Source organism: Nerophis lumbriciformis, linkage group LG23 (assembly GCF_033978685.3).
Source record: "Nerophis lumbriciformis linkage group LG23, RoL_Nlum_v2.1, whole genome shotgun sequence".
NCBI lineage: Eukaryota > Metazoa > Chordata > Actinopteri > Syngnathiformes > Syngnathidae > Nerophis > Nerophis lumbriciformis.
Genome location: NC_084570.2, coordinates 33,369,161 through 33,387,163, shown reverse-complemented (window position 1 = coordinate 33,387,163; position 18,003 = coordinate 33,369,161). Strand labels below are relative to the sequence as shown.

The 18,003-nt window shown below is 40.6% G+C and overlaps 1 protein-coding gene across 4 annotated transcripts in view; it reads left to right on the top strand.

The window, feature by feature from the left end:
- The window catches only part of dlgap4b (discs, large (Drosophila) homolog-associated protein 4b), a 363,341-nt gene that overhangs the window by 243,463 nt on the left and 101,875 nt on the right, over nucleotides 1-18,003 (top strand). The gene's annotated exons all lie outside the window — the stretch shown is intronic.

Here is an 18,003-nt window from a genome sequence, read left to right as displayed (position 1 = left end):
CATGCAGGAAATGGAACCAAAATAAGAGCGCTGACAGGAAATAAACACAAACTAAGGAAACACAACCAAACGTGAATGTGACAGATCATCACATCCTGGACTAAAAGGGTCGCCAGGCAGGCAGCAGTCCTCTTCGCCCAAGAGTCCGTCGTGTGTCCAGCAACAACCGATCATGACGATTGAATACTTAGACCAGAGGTCGGCAACCCAAAATGTGGAAAGAGCCATATTGGACCAAAAATACAAAAAAGTAATCTGTCTGGAGCCGCAACAAATTAAATGTCTTATATAAGTGTTATAATGAAGACATCAAATGATGTAAGTGTCTATATTAGTTAAATTAGCCTACTATCAAAATGACTTTAAAAGTCTTATATAAGTGTTATAATGAAGACAACACATGATGTAAGTGTCTACATTAGTTAAATTAGCCTACAATCAAAATTACTTTAAAAATCTTGTATAAGTGTTATAATGAAGGCAACACATGCTGTAAGTGTCTATATTAGCCTACTATCAAAATGACTTTAAAAGTCTTATATATGTGTTATAATGAAGACAACACATGATTTAAAAAGTTAAAGTACCAATGATTGTCACACACACACTAGGTGTGGCGAGATTATTCTCTGCATTTGACCCATCACCCTTGATCACCCCCTGGGAGGTGAGGGGAGCAGTGGGCAGCAGCGGTGGCCGCGCCCGGGAATCATTTTGGTGATTTAACCCCCAATTGCCAACCCTTGATGCTGAGTGCCAAGCAGGGAGGTAATGGGTCCCATTTTTATAGTCTTTGGTATGACTCGGCCGGGATTTGAACTCACAACCTACCGATCTCAGGGCGGACACTCTAACCACTAGGCCACTGAGTAGTAAGTAAGTGTCTATATTAGTTAAATTAGCCTACTATCAAAATGACTTTAAAAGTCTTATATAAGTGTTATAATGAAGACAACACATGATGTAAGTGTCTATATTAGTTAAATTAGCCTACAATCAAAATGACTTTAAAAAGTCTTATTGTCACAATTCAATTAAATGCAAAACAGAGGAACCCAAGAATGCAGATGGATTGTGGGTAAAACAGTTTTTTACTCAATGAAAAAGGTACTCACAACAATGATCCAAAAACTAGGAGATAACAAAAAGCAACGGTGCGAAAAAGAGAACACAAAATGAGCACCGTGAAAAAAGAACAAAAGCTAATATACAAAACTAACTAAACTTGGGTCGGTGTTGCAAGACGTGCAAACTACTATCGTACATACCAAGCTGGATGGCACTGGAAATAGCTAAGAAGGGAACAAGCAACAATTCAAGGAGCATAGGGGTCTTCGGACATGGAGAGTCAAGGAGTGGAATTGCCGAGTGCCATCTAGCTGTCGAGGTGCTGCTTAAATAGTGTCGGGAAGATTGGACACAGCTGTGCACGTCTCACAACTCCGCCCAAAGGGAAACACAGGAACTCTAGGAAGAAGACAAACAATAAGAGCCAGGTCTGCTGCACCAACAAAGGCAAACTGAACACACAAACCACAAGATGGCAGCAGGCGGTGACACTAACAAAAGTGTTATAATGATGGCAACACATGATGTAAGTGTCTATATTAGCTATATTAGCCTACCATCAAAATGACTTTAAAGTCTTATATAAGTGTTATAATGATGGCAACACATGATGTAAGTGTCTATATTAGCTATATTAGCCTACTATCAAAATGACTTTAAAAGTCTTATATAAGTGTTATAATGATGGCAACACATGATGTAAGTGTCTATATTAGCTATATAGGGACGGCGTGGCCAGGGGCGGATTAAGAAATTTTGGCCCCCTGGGCCTGACATGGTCTTGGCCCCTCAACCCCGCGCGTGCACGCGCACACACACGCACGCACTATGCAAGAAATACTGTATACTGTGAACAGACATGCACACTGTACTGTACAGAAGAGTGCACATACTGCACACACACTATTAGGTATACCACACAGACAAGCACAGGTTTCACACAGACACAGGTAGGGGGAGGGGATAAATGGCCTAAAAATAAAAATTTTGGAAAATGATTACGCCTACTTCAGTGATGGTGCATTGGGTCATTTGAGAGATATTATGTATTGGAAGTTGGTACCTATCATGAAATAAACCCCCCACCCCACCCAAAAAACTAAATTGGACATGATTTTTGCCCCCTTTTCCTCCCTTCTATCATTAAAAATAAAATAATATCTTAGGAAAACACTTTGGCATAATGGCAGCTGTGCAGCAAATTGAGGCTCAAAGTCTGTATCTATTTTGTGGGAAAGCTTGAGGAGGAGAAGGAGAAAGGTAAAATGATAACACATGCATCGGAGAGCAGCACAAAGAAAGGTGTAGGCCAGTTCATGGTACAAGGGCTGCATGCAGGTCAAGATAGCCCATTTCCTCTGCCTGTCTTACCCATTCACCGAGAGACCACTGAGGACGTAGAAATGCAAGTGGATATGGGGTTCGAAATACTGGCGTCGGTCAGAGGAGTCAATGTGGAGGATGTTTATAAACTTGTAGATGCACATATGACTGACAGCACAGAGCACAACAAAGGCTTTTCAAAGCTGTTGGCAGAGATGAACAACTTGGAAAAACCAGCAGGGCAGATCTTTTGTGGCACCCACACTACACTGGGCTTCAGCAGTGCCATGAATAAAGTGATGCGGTTGGCGGAGGCCGATATGAAGATGGAGCAAGTGCTACAGAGTTTCATGGTGGATCTGGATGTAGACAGCAAGAATGCTATAGTGGCTGGACAGGCACTGGACATGTCCTGAACTCAGTGTCAGACGTGGCTGCCGAATACTTGGATGAAGTGAAGCAGCTGACAGATCTCATGCTGCCCCATCTGAAGACTGTCCTGGCCAGGCAGAGGATGGACTATGGGATGGATGAGGAGACCTTCCCAATGGACCCTGTCAGTGAACAGGCTAGTAACATTGATGGCACCCCTGTGCACAACATTGGGATGGAGAGACAATGTGGCAAGGTGGACTACAGACTGAAGAAGTTGGGCACACTGAACGCAGTCAATAGGTCAATAATTTTACAGAAGAGCCAGGAGCTTCAGAGGTTTCAAGGCAGCAGCACAAGCAAAAAGAGAGGTTGAACTCAACTGGAGTAAACTCATGAAGGCAAAATTCGAGAGTTGGGCTGACGAGAAACAAGAGATGGCTCAAAGACAGGAGAAGAAGAGACTAGACATGCTGGACACACTGAAATCTTTTGGTGGCCCCTTCACGATAGTGGGGAAGTTGAAAAGTTCCTTGTCGATGAAAGTCTGAACAAGAATGCAAAGCTGCAGAGAATGAAGCTTGAGGTTCAGTTTGCCAGAGAAAGCACCAAGCTTCTGCCTAAAGTCAATCCTATCTTCAGAATCCAGGTGACAGACAGTTCCCAGAAATGGCGAAAGTGCAATTCTCCCAGTCATAATGGATACTTAGAATTTTATGGTGGTGGTAAGTATTCATGAAAACAGGTAGCCTAACATTAGTGAATGGGTGAATTCTGGAAATAACAACCTAAAAATCTTACACAGTGCACCTTTAAGCAAGGGGTTTCTTTCGTGCTTTCAATTTCACAAAATCATCCACCACATCATTGAAGTCCAACTCTCTTGTCAGCTCACTCTCAATTGCCATTAGAGATAACGCATTTAATCTTTTCTGAGTCATTCTTGTGCGCAGCTCATTTTTGACTCTTGACAAAAGAGAGAATGAGCGTTCTCCCTCACAGTTACTGACCGGTAGAGTGAGAAAAATCTGTAGCGCAATGTATGTATTAGGAAACGTAGGCTGTAGTCCAAAATGTATTATTGTTTTGAGCAGTCCTGAAGGGGTCCTCTCCTCATCAGTGTTGTTGAGCTGTATAAAAGATTTGAACTGTATAAGCTCCTGTCCAAGACTTTCATTGAGGTCAGATGAGTATGATTCAGTGAGAATCTTGGCCTTGTGAAGGACTGAAGCATTGGACTCTGTATCCAAAGAGAAAAGGACACTGAACAAATTGTTCAGATGTTTGTAGGCCTCCAGACGGTGATTAAGGCTTGAACACATTTGATCAATAGAGGCAATAAATGTCTCTATTTGAAACAGTTGCCTTCCCTCAAGCACAACATCTGGGGATGCTGATTCATCAGCAAACTTTTTACGTTTCTTCGTCCGTTCAGCCCTGTAAGATGGGGTGCCACCCAACATGTTTAAGGCTTTCTGCTCAAAATGATCAAATAGATCTCTTTGGGAGAGAACAAAGGTGCGCAGAGATTCCAGCAATCTAACTGCTGTACCAAGGTCCATGTCTGCTTTTTGAAGTTGCAGACTTGTGGCCTGAAATCTGGACAGAACAGTGTCCCAAAAGCCTGCCATGAAGGCCATCTCAAGTGAATCCAGCTTCCGCACTAGACTGTCAGCTTCAGTTTGTGTGTCTCGTTTCTCTGTGTCATCAGTGGAAATACCCTGTAGTGCTGCTCTTATTTTACTGTAGTTCTGCCACAGTGCTTTGGTAGATTCTGCACGGCAACTCCAACGCGTGTTGGATAAAGCTTTAAGTGTGAGATCTATGTTGGAATTGCCAAATACCCTGTCCCATCGGTGTGTGGATGCAGTTGTGAAGTTGTAAATAGACTGAATCAAGTCAAAATACTTAGAGACTTCATTTCCACATCTGTCAATGCTGTTGACTCCCACCAAATTCAAAGAGTGAGCTGCACATGGAATATAGTGTATTAATGGGTTGCTTTTCTTAAATGAGCCTGCAACCCATTATACCTCCCTGACATGTTGCTGGCATTATCATAAGCCTGCCCCCTGCAATTTGACAGCTCTAACCCTAGATTTTCCAACACAGACATGACACAGTTAGCCAAACTTTCACCTGTATGGCTAGTAATGGGCTCAAAACCCACAAAGCGTTCAACAACACTGCCCTCTTTGCTAACAAAACGGAATATGAATGTCAATTGGTCCACATGAGATAAATCTGGGGTTGAATCCACAATGATAGAGTAGTATTTGCTTGCTTGCAGTTCATCTGCTATAGCCTGTTTGGTTTTTGCACCCATCAATTCAATGAATTCCTCACAAATGGTGGAGGACAGATATGAGGTATTACCTCGACCCATCTGCCCAAACTTTCTGATGTGATCCTTTAGAAAGGGATCAAATTCAGCCAGGACCTCCAGAATACCAAGGTAGTTCCCATTGAGAGGAGACCCTAACGATTAATTTTTACCCCTAAATGCAAGGCCCCTTTCTGCAAGGAATTTAATGACTGCAACAACTCTTTGTAACACCTGCCTCCAATAGCTGCTCTCTGCCTGAAACTGTTTGAACAGGTCTGCATCAACTGTGGCACCTGTGGCGCGGTTCAAGACTGCTTGCATGCAGGTTATGTGCTCAGCACTTCGCTCATGTTCACCAAATCTTTCTGAGTGTTTCCAATCACAATAGCCTGTCACAAAAGAATGCGTTTTTGGGGAAAACAGTTTGCATGCAAAGCAGTAAACATTACCAGTAGAGGGAGAGTACATCATCCACTCTCTTTGTACTCGTTGTCCATTGGGCAGGTGTGAAGTAAAATGTTCATTGTTTAGGCATCGGGTTTTGCCTCCTAGCCCACTGTTCCTCACAGAAGCTGGATAATGGCTGTGACGGTTGTGAAATGATTTTGCACCTCTTTGAATAAGAACTTCCTTCATTGACTCAGTGAGGGTATCAGCCCATTTAGCGGGATCACTAGGTAGAGTTGTCACTGTAGATGGTGTTGAAGAAAGATTCAACTCATTTTCTATGCTGTCCAGAGGTGCAGTGACCTCACATTCATCCGAGCAACTGGCTACTGCTGAGTTGGTTGAATCATTAGCATCCGAAGCATTTGGTTCAGTGCGTACACTTGTAGTGGTCTCAGGATCTTGGGAGCTACATGCTAGCTCAGGTGCATTGCTAACCTTAGCTGAATTTGCAGTAGCATTTATAGAATTGCTTTCAGCAGATGTCTTTGTACTGAAGAAGCTGGAGATATTTGGAACACTCTCAAGTAAAACTGATTCCTTTTTTTTCTTTTCTTGCTAAAATTTTTTTCTAGCTCCTCCACTTAGACGTTTATGATCCATATTTCCCTTCTTTCTGTGCACATTGGCTCTATGCCTATCACAACAGCTTAACCAACTCTGTGTGTGTGTGTGTGTGTGTGTGTGTGTGTGTGTGTGTGTGTGTGTGTGTGTGTGTGTGTGTGTGTGTGTGTGTGTGTGTGTGTGTGTGTGTGTGTGTGTGTGTGTGTGAGTGATGCAATTTTCAAAACTAGCAATCTAGCATTAACAGTCAAAAGCAGAAATCAGCTGATTTCTATAAGAACTGATAACAGATTTCCAATCAATGCTAAACTCAGACAGCGAAAGTCACTAGATGACGTTTTGAGTCGCCAGTCATGTATGGCCAAAAGTCTCTAAATCGAATGCCAACGTTGCTTAATCGCCAACACACTGGGACTCACTGAAGGACTGACAGTGAATAAAAAAAGATGATTAAGATAATTGTGTACTTTTCTGATATTTTCACTAAGGACCCCAAGCTATCTGCATGCAGCAACAATGTCTGACAGACAGGAGAGCGGAGTGGTCAGTGATGAATGGCAAGGGAACAGACTGATTTGTACTGAGGAGAAAGAGAGAGCCAATTACAGTGAAATAAATTCCAAAAGAGCCAAGTGACTAGCTGAAGGCAGGGACAAATGCCTTGGAGTGACCAACAAGAGTGCAAAGTACCAAATGGCAAAATGTGGGAAGACCAACAGGCAGATCTGCTTTTACCACTTATCTTCACAACCAAAAAGTCGCTAAATGATGTTTTCAGTCGCTAGCCAGGTATGGCCAAAAGACGCGAAATCTAGCGGTAAAGTCGCTCAATCACACTGACAGTGAAACAAATAATTTAAAAAAAGATAGTAATCGTACAATGTCTTGTACTTTTGTCTTCTTTCTTAATATTTCACAAAGGACACCAAAATGTCGCTATCTGCAGGCAGCTTGCTAGCTATGATGGCAGCAACAATGTACCTTAGAGTGACTGACCAACAAGAGCTCAAAGTACCTAATGGCAAAATGTGGAGAGACAGACACAATAAATTGCATTAAGATGAAGAGAACTGTTGCTATTATTAATTTTAACAACAACCAGAAAGTCGCTAAATGTCACCAGCCAGGTATGGCCAAAAGTCGCTTAATTGGCCACACACAGTAACAGAGAAACAAACAAACAAAAAAAAGATCATAAAGATAATAGTTGTACAACTTTGTGTACTTTTGTCTACTTTCTAAATATTTTCACAAAGGACACCAAAATGTTGCTATCTGCAGGCAGCTTGCTGGCTATGATGGCAGCAACGATGTCTGCCAGACAGGAGAGAGTGGTCAGTGACGATCGAATCGAGAAAATGACAAAATGGGTCAAAGACCAAAAAGTTATTAACTGACAGCAGTGACAAATGTCAGACTGTAAACTTTTTTGAAAGAAAAGGACAAAATGGGAAGATGCTGATAATAACAGCAAAATGGAAAATATAAGAATTTCCAAGTAATGCTCAACTCAAGTGTGTGTGTGTCGTGTGTGTGTGCGCGTTAAACTTCTTGTGGAATGATTTCAAATTATCTCTGAGTCTGAACTGAGGGAAAGGAAACCAAATTTTGAGCAGTCACTCACGAGTTCAAAGTACCAAATGAGGAGATTCTAAAAGAACAGACCGGTTTATGAAAGACTCGATGGGGGAGGGGCACAGCTAAGAATACTTGAGTGAGATTCTGTGATCCAAATTCGAGATAGAGCTTTTTGATAATGATAATTTGTCAGAGTAAGGTTGTGTAATCAAAATTTGAAAATGAGCTTTGCCAATCAATCAAGAATATTTGCATTAAGTTCTGTGATCAAAATTCAGAAACAACCTTTAATAATTGATAAAGAATATGTGAGTGAGGTTGTGTGATCCAATTTGAGAATTAGCTTTGATAATAATGATTGAGAGCCTCTGGCCCTCTGTGGATCGTGGCCGCGGGGCCAAGTTGGCCTGGCCCCTTGGGGCCTCTGACCCTCTATGGATCGGGGCCAAGTTGGCATGACCCCTCGGGGCCTCTGGCCCTCTATGGATCGTGGCCGCGGGGCCAAGTTGGCCTGACCCCTTGGGGCCTCAGGCCCTCTGTGGGTCGCGGCCGCGGGGCCAAGTTGACCTGGCCCGTTGGGGCCTCTTACCCTCTATGGATCGTGGCCGCGGGGCCAAGTTGACCTGGCCCCTTGGGGCCTCTGGCCTTCTGTGGGTCGCAGCCGCGGGGCCAAGTTGGCCTGGCCCTTTGGGGCCTATGACCCTCTGTGGGTCGTGGCCGCGGGGCCAAGTTGACCTGGCCCCTTGGGGCCTCTGACCGTCTATGGATCATGGCCGCGGGGCCATGTTGGCCTGGCCCCTTGGGGCCTCTGGCCCTCTGTGGGTCGCGGCCGCGGGGCCAAGTTGACCTGGCCCCTTGGGGCCTCTGACCCTCTATGGATCATGGCCGCGGGGCCATGTTGGCCTGGCCCCTTGGGGCCTAAGATTATTATTTTTGCAAAAGTAGTTTTGCATGCGCCGCGGCCGCTGGGCCAAGTTGGCCTGGCCCCTTGGGGCCTCTGGCCCCCTGGGCCTGGGCCCGGTAGGCCCGTTCATTAATCCACCTATGGGCGTGGCGCAGTGGAAGAGTGGCCGTGCGCAACCCGAGGGTCACTGGTTCAATCCCCACCTAGTACCAACCTCGTCATGTCCGTTGTGTCCTGAGCAAGACACTTCACCCTTGCTCCTGATGGGTGCTGGTTAGCGCCTTGCATGGCAGCTCCCTCCATCAGTGTGTGAATGTGTGTGTGAATGGGTAAATGTGGAAGTAGTGTCAAAGCGCTTTGAGTACCTTGAAGGTAGAAAAGCGCTATACAAGTACAACCCATTTATCATTTATTATATTAGCCTACAATCAAAATGACTTTAAAAGTCTTATATGAGTGTTAGCTTCTGTAGCCGAGGATCGGACCGCCAAGTGCCCTGCCTTCGGCTGCAGGATTAGGTCTCTGCTTTTTGCAGATGATGTGGTCCTGATGGCTTCATCTGGCCAGGATCTTCAGCTCTCGCTGGATCGGTTCGCAGCTGAGTGTGAAGCGACTGGGATGAGAATCAGCACCTCCAAGTCCGAGTCCATGGTTCTCGCCCGGAAAAGGGTGGAGTGCCATCTCCGGGTTGCGGAGGAGACCCTGCCCCAAGTGGAGGAGTTCAAGTACCTCGGAGTCTTGTTCACGAGTGAGGGAAGAGTGGATCGTGAGATCGACATGCGGATCGGTGCGGCGTCTTCAGTAATGCGGACGCTGTATCGAGCCGTTGTGGTGAAGAAGGAGCTGAGCCGGAAGGCAAAGCTCTCAATTTACCGGTCGATCTACGTTCCCATCCTCACCTATGGTCATGAGCTTTGGGTTATGACCGAAAGGACAAGATCACGGGTACAAGCGGCCGAAATGAGTTTCCTCCGCCGGGTGGCGGGGCTCTCCCTTAGAGATAGGGTGAGAAGCTCTGTCATCCGGGGGGAGCTCAAAGTAAAGCCGCTGCTCCTTCACATCGAGAGGAGCCAGATGAGGTGGTTCGGGCATCTGTTCAGGATGCCACCCGATCGCCTCCCTAGGGAGGTGTTTAGGCCACGGGGAAGACCCAGGACACGTTGGGAAGACTATGTCTCCCGGCTGGCCTGGGAACGCCTCGGGATCCCCCGGGAAGAGCTGGACGAAGTGGCTGGGGAGAGGGAAGTCTGGGCTTCCCTGCTTAGGCTGCTGCCCCCGGGGACCTGACGTCGAATAAGCGGAAGAAGATGGATGGATGGATGGATGCATATGAGTGTTATAATGAAGGCAACACATGATGTAAGTGTCTATATTACATACTTGCCAACCTTGAGACCTCCGATTTCGGGAGGTGGGGGTGGGGGGGGGGGCGTGGTTGGGGACGTGGCTAAGAGGGGAGGAGTATATTTACAGCTAGAATTCACCAAGTCAAGTATTTCATATATATATATATATATATATAAGAAATACTTGACTTTCAGTGAATTCTAGCTATATATATATTTATTTTATATTTATATATATATATATATATATATATATATATATATATATATATATATATATATATATATATATATATATATATATATATAAATAAAATAAATACTTAAATTTCAGTGTTCATTTATTTACACATATACACACATACAACACTCATCTACTCATTGCTGAGTTAAGGGTTGAATTGTCCATCCTTGTTCTATTCTCTGTCACTATTTTTCTAACCATGCTGAACATCCTTTCGCAGGTACCCAGAAAGGTTTCGAGTACCACCAAAAAAACTGAATTTTTGAAGACAGTATAAAAATCTATGTTAAAGGTGTACAAATACTGTTTGTATAATAAGCATGTTATTGTTTACAAATGAGGGCTTCACGGTGGCAGAGGGGTTAGTGCATCTGCCACACAATACGAAGGTCCTGAGTAGTCTTGGGTTCAATCCCGGGCTCGGGATCTTTCTGTGTGGAGTTTGCATGTTCTCCCCGTGACTGCGTGGGTTCCCTCCGGGTACTCCGGCTTCCTCCCACTTCCAAAGACATGCACCTGGGGATAAGTTGATTGGCAACACTAAGTTGGCCCTAGTGTGTGAATGTGAGTGTGAATGTTGTCTGTCTATCTGTGTTGGTCCTGCGATGAGGTGGCGACTTGTCCAGGGTGTACCCCGCCTTCCGCCCGATTGTAGCTGAGATAGGCTCCAGCGCCCCCCGCGACCCCAAAGGGAATAAGCGGTAGAAAATGGATGGATGGATGGATGTTTACAAATGAGGGTTAATAGTTCAGTACTAAAAAAAAAAAAAAAAGTGGCTTAAGTACAGTTTTTTAATTGAGCTTCTGCATTTTTTGGTTGGGTTGTTTATTTATTTTGAGTAACTTCTACATTTCTAAAAGGGGAGGAATGTAATAGAGTGATCTATGTTTGTCTGTTGCTATCTCCTGGTGAATGTTGGCTATAGCGTACTGGGGTTACTTTTTGGTTGGCCAACGATTTACGTGGTGTTGCGCACCTGACGTCAAGTGTGTGAGTCTGTTCTGAAGTCTACAGTAAAGAGACTTACTTCATCACCTCGCCTGGTTATTGCCTCCAACTCAATATATTACAACAACATCGCTGTTTACGGCAGACGAACTGCTTTACGGTAGAAAAGAACATGACTGCTGTTGTTGAGTGTTGTTACCGCGCTGGGAGGACGTTAATGAAACTGCCTAACAATAAACCCACATGTGAAACCAAGAACTCGCCCTCGATCATTCTACAGTTACAACGTGTTTGGGCAGGCACGCTGTTTATATTGTGTGAAAGCGGACGTGAATACAGGCTGTTGACACGTCACTCAGGTTCGCATGGAGCTGGAGGGGGCGTGGCTTCCAGCTCCGCCTGAATTTCGGGAGATTTTCGGGAGAAAATTTGTCCCGGGAGGTTTTCGGGAGAGGCGCTGAATTTCGGGGGCGTGGTTGTGGGCGGGGGCGTGGTTAAGAGGGGAGGAGCTATTGACAGCTAGAATTCACCAAGTCAAGTATTTCATATATATATATATATATATATATATATATATATATATCCTGAAAATATGCAAACAAAACTCTGTTTGGATAATTGATACTTCAAACTTGCATAAATAAATCTTAAGGAATATAACCTAACTTGGCTTCTGAGAGCTTCAAAATGTAATGAATAAAATGCTAAAGTTGTTGATAAACAAGCAATTATTTTAATAATTAAATATGGTCATTTTAAATGAATTATATGGTCATTTTAAATTAATTATTATGATAATTAAAATTAATTATTTCAAATATGTTTATTTTAATGTATAATTCTATGGCTGGATGTAATAAGGAGTCAGAAAAAATACAAATAAAAACACAATTAATGTTGATGTTTTTAGCAAAATATAGTAAAAATTTATTTAGTTTTTTTTTTGTAATTAATAAATATATTTATTTTTAGGTAAGATAAACATAATAATACAATTTATCTCTAGTCTGGATGATTTAGTTCTTGTCACCCTGTTGTCCTCCCGTCATAAAAAAAAAAGGCTGTCCTCACTCAGGTCCATGGAGCTGGAGGGGACGTGGCCTCCAGCTCCGGCTGAAAATCGGGAGATTTTCGGGAGAATATTTGTCCCGGGAGGTTTTCGGGAGAGGCGCTGAATTTCGGGAGTCTCCCGGAAAATTCGGGAGGGTTGGCAAGTATGCACTGACCAAATATGGCTGATTAGCATTCCATGATAATAATAACAATAATAATAATGAATTACATTTGTAACGCACTTTGTTAAAATCTCAAAGTGCTACAAAGTATAAAAAAAGGTAAAAAATAAAAATAGAAAGTTAGAATATATAAAAGAAAATTAAAATAGAAATAAAAATAAAAACATGAAAAACACTAGATAAACACTAGATAAAACATAGAAATATAGATAAAATAGAAAAAAAAACATGAAAAACACTGGATGAACACTAGATAAAACATAGAAACATAGATAAGATAGAAATAAAAACATGAAAAACACTAGATAAAACAGAAACATAGATACAATAGAAATAAAAACATGAAAAACACTTGATAAACACTAGATAAAACATAGAAACATAGATAAAATAGAAACAAAAACATGAAAAACACTAGATAAAACATAGAAACATAGATAAAATAGAAATAAAAATATGAAAGCACTGGATAAAACAGATAGGCAAGCAGTGCAAAAACAAAAGAAGGCAGAGAAATTAGATAACATAACGAGTCAATAACATCAACAAAGCTCACCTTTGTGCATTCACGCACAGTATAAAACTTTTGGTGGACAACATGAGACAAAGAAGGAGTGGCACAAGACACGTCTTTCTGTGGCAGCCTCGGAGAAAGTTGTACATGTAAACAAACTGTTGAGTCCCAGTCCACACCACGGTGAGTTTAAAGGTCGCTGAAATTAGTAGGACAAAACGGCGCTCGCCAAATATTCCCATCAGTGAAGCATATTTAATATAAACAGTTGGATATCTAACAATTAGGAAGGTTTGTGTCATCCTACAGAAAATATATTGCAACAAAAAATATATTTTTCACCCCAATTTTTTTCCTTTTCCATACATTTTTGAAAAAGCTCCATGGAGCCAGTAGAGTGCCGCTCAAGAGCCGCATGAGGCTCTAGAGTGACCCCCGACTTAGGCCTACTAGGCTACTGTAGTCCAACGTCGGTCATTATTGTGGTGAAAAAAGTTCGAGAACCACTGGTTTAGATCCTGTTAGTATTGAGTCGGCATTAGTCAGAGGGGGTGCAATCGTGACTGGCAGTGAACAGTCTGGATGCCGTCATCTGAAGCCGCACTTGGTGACACGTTGAAGATGGGCGTGCTAAGCTTACCAGTGGCGTGCGGCCGTGAGATACCAGGTGGTTAGCTAATGTGCTGTGAAAAGGATTTAGAGGATTTGACCCTATCAGTGGAGATGGCACTCAGAGGAGCTTTGTTAATGACACTTAACGAGTCTGTGCCGGCAGCACGTTAATCATGTTATTTACACTAGCTTGTTTTTGTTTGTGGGGCTGAGCAGCTAATTGCTATACAGCACAGGTGTCAAAGTCAAGGCCCGGGGGCCAGATATGGCCCGCCACATCATTTTATCTGGCCCGCAAACACCTGGAAACGATGTGTCAATAAAGTACTTCATATTTTCTCACTAAATGTCATTGATATTTTTTCATTTTGACGGAAAAAATATATGTACTGCTTGAAATTGCATGCCTTTTAAACTTTAATCGTATCCAATATTGCAAGAAATATTACAGTATATTATCATACTTTGCAAACATGTTTTTGTCTAAATAAAAATACTTAACTTTACAGCAAACTACCCATCAAATGAATACAAATGACAATTCATTTTACGTTGTTTTTTACAGCATATTATGTAAATTGGAAAAAAAACTACTACTGTTTTTTGCGTTAAAATTCTGTTGACTGAGCTGCCAGTTTTTGACTGTAAAATCTAGGGTTGTTTTTTTTGACGGTGTATTAATGTAAATGGAAAGACTGCATTTGTTTTTACGGTAGAAAAACTGGCAGCTAAGTTTCCAGAATAAAAAAAGAACTTGTACTGTTTTTCCATGAACAATATCATGTTGTAAAAACCAATGTACATTTAACATAAAAACTCTGGCAACTAAGCTGCTAGCTTTTTACGTAACCCCCACACCCCAAAACAGTGGTACTGTTTTTCCAATTACCCTAAAATGTTGTAAGAAAAAAAAAACATGATAATTTACAGTAAACTTTTGTAAATGTAAAGTTTTGACTGTAAAATGACAGTCCACTTAAAACAATTTATAAAATTCATAAAGAAATCCAGAGGTAAATTCATACATTATTCACTGTTACAAGCAGCCCTTTGAAATCAGCCATAACTGTGATGTGGCCCTCAATGAAAACCACTTTGAAATCCCTGCTTTACATGAACAAAAGAAAGATGTGCTGAATGTATTGAAGCAAAATGGTGAATAAAGACCAATCTGGTAAATGAGCTTCCTGGTTAGTTATTGAGCGTCTTGCAGTGCAATTATCTGGCTTCCTTCAGGTTTCTTCTCCCGTGGAGGTGCATGGGGCAATTAATGCAAACGAGTCCCTCTGATCCCACAATTGTGTATTTGCAAACATAATAATGTTGAGTTCTGATAGACATTATTATGTCTATCAGACATAATAATTTAATATAATTTTTTATATTAAATATATATTTAATATAAAAGTCCTTTCATTTCAGTAATTCAACTTCGAATATGAAACTAATGTGCGATACAAACTCATTACGTACAAAGTGAAATGTTTTTTGATAATCATGGTTGGCAGTTTTTGACCACCCGAAATGTTCATTTGGATGTTTGATAAACTGTAATCACTGACGTTATATTTAAAGAAGGCTTGGAATGTCTTTAGTTGCATCTTAAGAGTACATGTCATGTATTAGTTGTACTTTGCACGTCTAATTACTGAAATTGTGTGAGTTTCACCTGTAAATATATTTTGCAAAACATTGGACATCAACATCTGTTAGTGTACTGCAGTTTTTATATATATATATATATATATATATATATATATATATATATATATATATATATATATATATATATATATATATATATATATATATATATATATATATGTATATATATATATATATATGGGTGTGTGTATATATATATATACATGTATATGTATATGTATATATGTGTGAATATATATGTATATATGTTATATATGTGTGTATATATACATATATATGTATATATGTGTGTATATATGTGTATATATAGATATATATTTATGTGAAAATATATATATGTGTATTTATATAGACATATATATATATATATATATATATATATATATATATGTATATATGTATGTGTATATATATATATATATATATATATATATATATATATATATATATATATATATACTGTATATATACTGTATATTGGTCAAGGTTTCTGTGGTGTATCTGTTATTGAGCAATCAGGGAAACCTGCAAAACAGGCTTGTGTATATATATATATACAGTATATATACTTAGTAGGGAAAACTATGCTAAAAGAAGAAGAAATTGAGGAAAAATAATAGTAAATAATAAGAAATCAATCAAATAAATGGTCTAAGACAGGTCTGTCAAACTCGTTTCTATTAAGGGCCAACGTGGCAATTATGGCCCTGAGAGGGCCTCATGTAACAGTGAATATGTGTGAATATAAATGTATAATATGGAAGTATCATTCTGGCAAAATTATTCGTGTATCTAAATTTGTGCGTGTGTAATCCAATTTGTGTGCGTGTGTAGTGTGTACTAATTTGTGTGGGTGTATTTTTGTGTAATCAGATCCGCATGCGTGTCTTTTATGTTGTCCGTCTGTCCCTAATCAGAAAGAACCATCCACAGGCTGTCTACTTTTGCCACACATCTGCTGTTTTTCATGACTACTTAGGCCTACTAGGCTACCACATTTGATGTTGGTCAGTATGGTGGTACTTGGAGAGTGTTTTCTGAGGTGGCACTTGGTGAGAGACGTTTGAGAACTACGGCGACAGAATGGAAATATATACATGGCCTGGATCATTGAAATAAAAAAAGACTCATTTTAGATATTATACATCTTAGAGTGCCACTTTTTGTAGTGTACTCCTGAATCGGTGTTTACCCTCCTGGTGACTCTTATCTCACATTTCATGATAAGCGATAAGCTTGTCACCCACTTCCAGATTTAATAGTGTGCATCACACCTTTCTAAACTGTGGGAGGAGTTATATAATGTAATCATGTCTTCCCTTTTTGTCTTTATTTATTTATTTTATTTTTAATTTTTTTTATTAGGTGCGATGTGTAATTAGAGCAGGGATGTCAAAGTGGTTTTCATTGAGGGCCACATCACAGTTATGGCTGAATAATGAATAATGTATGAATTTGCCTCTGGATTTCATTATTAATTATATAAATTGTTTTAGGTAGACTGTCCATTTTACAGTAAAAACTTCGGTAGAAAATGGATGGATGGATGGACTTTATATTTACAAAATTTTACTGTAAAATAGTGTTGTTTTTGTTTTATTTTTTTACAACATTTTACGTTAAATGAAAAAAACGTACCACTGTTTTTTGGGGAGTTTTTACATAAAAATCTGGCAGCTTAGTTGCCAGAATTTTTGTGTTAAATGGACATTGGTTTATACAACATGATATTGTTCATGGAAAAACAGTACGAGTTCCTTTTTATATTCTGGCAACTTAGCTACCAGTTTTTCTACCGTAAAAACAAATGTAGCGTCTTTCCATTTACAGTAATACACCGTTAAAAACAACAACCTTAGATTTTACAGTCAAAAACTGGCAGCTCAGTCAACACAATTTTAACGCAAAAACAGTAGTAGTTTTTTTTTCAATTTACAGTCAAGTGTATTTCTGGTCTTGTCGTAGTTGGATCAAAAGAGACGTCGGAGACGCATTGCTGAACCAAAAAGTTGCTTGATTGCAAGCGAGCGTCATTTAAACAGGTCTGCAGTACCCGGGGGAATCTCAGTCAAAAGTGGAGGATTCCTAACTGGAGAAGCCAAACCATCAGTTTATATATTCCTTCTTTCTCTGTCTGGGTGTGCGCTAAGTCCAAACAACCCCACATGACCATTCCAGGAGATGTTCGTGTGTAGTGGGTGGAAAACAACAGATGTGTAGCATAACTTGACGTTTAAGGTAAACATGGAATCTCTCCGCCAGAATAGAGCTATAACTCTAGCATTCCGAAGCCTGCTTTTATTGCTTGGAGAGAACAAATTCCAGTCCACATGCCAATGTCCATCTAAGGCTCTTTCTCAACCATTATTTAATCCGAGTTGGATATAAACATTCACCGTATGTTGAACATGATATGAGTCAATTAATTCACTTTAACAGTAATATGCTATTAAGAACAATGTACAATGTATTGTCATTTTTATTCATTTGATGGGTAGTTTGCTGTAAAGTCAAAAACATGTTTGAAAAGTATAATAATATACTGTAATATTTGTTATAATAAAGTTATTATTTTTATTATTTTTATTTATTTATTTTTTTTTTTTTTTTGCAATAAAGTTCAAATTAAAGTACCACTGATAGTCACACACACACTAGGTGTGCTGAAATTGCCCTCTGTATTTGACCCATCCCCTTGTTCCACCCCCTGGGAGGTGAGGTGAGCAGTGAGCAGCAGCGGTGGCTGCGCTCAGGAATCATTTTGGTGATTTAACCCCCCCCCCCCAGTTCTAACCCTTGATGCTGAGTGCCAAGCAGGGAGGTAATGGGTCCTATTTTTATAATCTTTGGTATGAC